Genomic DNA, 1,691 nt, shown 5'->3' with positions numbered 1-1,691 from the left:
CAAAACCTACGAACAAAATCACAAATTTGCACTTATAACATCATGCCCTAAAAATCATGAATATGAAGTAATGTATACAAACAACCAAATGCAGTGAGCTATAAAACCCTTCAATTCTAGTAATATATGATATACATTATATTGCATCCTTTTTAAGTTTCTTTAAGTCAGATTTTCACTGGTACCATCAAAACCATTACAACGATTACATGAAAAGCATGCACATCATGCAACTCGTGAACTCCCATTGTCAAAAATCCCATCACTTTTGAAGTTCTCTAGAATGCCCCATTGGAACAGAATGCCAAGGGAATGCAAGTACAGTAGGGGAAGGGGATCATGCGGGGCCTACATCCCTAGCTAACAAGTTGTCAATCTATGGAAGGATGCATGTAAGAGAACTTAATGTTACCCAAAGAAAAAGAAACTTCCTGCATCCACTTGGAAATGTGGGAAAACCAATAATTCAGCAGTGCAAAATAATGTTTAAAGGAATTTTAAATGGTTTCATGGTTAAAAACATATACCAAACTATAAAATTAGATAAAAAGAAAAAAATTATATATATAATTAAAATTTAACTCACACTTCCTACTGTCTTCTGAACAACATCAACGTTGGAAAGCCCTTTTAGCTTCCAAAGTCTGCACTCTAAGCTTCAGATCACCTTGTTCCTGTAATATGCATCATTTTGCAACAGTTAACACAACACTATTTTAACCTTTCAAAATATATTATAGGAATCTCGAACCCTACCAATCTTTGGATGGTTTCAGCAACCTTCTCAACTCTATCTGCCTGCCCAAATAAGTTATAGAATGCACAGGGCTGTCTGTCCCATGTCTTTCTGAAGTCCTGAAATATTTATATAGGTTATCATGAAAATGGAACTTTATCATGAAAATACAATTAAATCTAGAATCTAAGATTAGAATATTACCTTCAAGGCAACTTCAACTCCAGCTTCACGGAATCTTAACAACTCCAGTGCATAGCTAGAAGCAATAAAGTGCAATATAATCAGATATACAGACAAAATAAATGACTAAACCATAATAAGGTAAGTAAAAATTATAAGGATCTTAAAGAGATAAAACCACACTCACGGTTTTGCAATCTCAATTATGTCAAACAGAGGATCAAGGCCCTTCCCTATGCCATCTAATACTGCATGTGAAATAATATGTTGTGCTTAAGTTCTTGTTCAATACAGCACAAATATAAATGAAGCCACCAGGTTAATGTATTACCTGAAATGATCTGACAACAAATGTGAATGTGGCAGGGAATCGAAAGGGTTGATCTGCTGCAATGGTTAATAAATCTTCCCATGTTCATGTAATGTAAAATTAATGAGAAGCAGTAACCTACTAAAGAAAAAATGAAAGGGTAAACAGCTGAATCTTAACTCAAAGGGATATATGGAAATCAATATCAGAAGAAAAATAGTTCAACCTTAAAAGATGAAGGTCTTTCTAAGGACTTTCAACTGAACCTCATATAAAGAAAGACAACTCAAGTTTTCAAGTGCTTTCAGTAGTGAACCACAAGTAATGTGTACATGAAAAACATTTTTCGTGTCAAGAGAGAAAAGGCCAGAGCTTGCAAGGGAGGCAACATTTTCATAAGACATAACACCGATTTTTTTTCTAAACTGATCTGCTAGTAACAAAGCTGACATTATCTTTTTC

At 34.2% G+C, this 1,691-nt stretch overlaps 1 long non-coding RNA gene across 1 annotated transcript; it reads right to left on the bottom strand.

Moving 5' to 3' along the window:
* Positions 1 to 615: 615 nt before the first annotated feature.
* Positions 616 to 1,166, bottom strand: LOC120126696. Its single transcript, XR_005516480.1, has 4 exons — positions 1,107 to 1,166; positions 941 to 995; positions 757 to 855; positions 616 to 674 (listed from the first exon to the last, which is right to left on the bottom strand). It is a non-coding gene; the product is annotated as an uncharacterized LOC120126696 (long non-coding RNA).
* Between the last annotated feature and the right edge of the window lie 525 nt (positions 1,167 to 1,691).

The sequence above is a fragment of the Hibiscus syriacus genome, unplaced genomic scaffold (genome assembly GCF_006381635.1).
Source record: "Hibiscus syriacus cultivar Baekdansim isolate YM2019G1 unplaced genomic scaffold, ASM638163v2 tig00110461_pilon, whole genome shotgun sequence".
Classification (NCBI taxonomy): domain Eukaryota; kingdom Viridiplantae; phylum Streptophyta; class Magnoliopsida; order Malvales; family Malvaceae; genus Hibiscus; species Hibiscus syriacus.
Note: the sequence above shows the minus strand (reverse complement) of the source record. Positions and strands in the feature narration are given on the sequence as shown.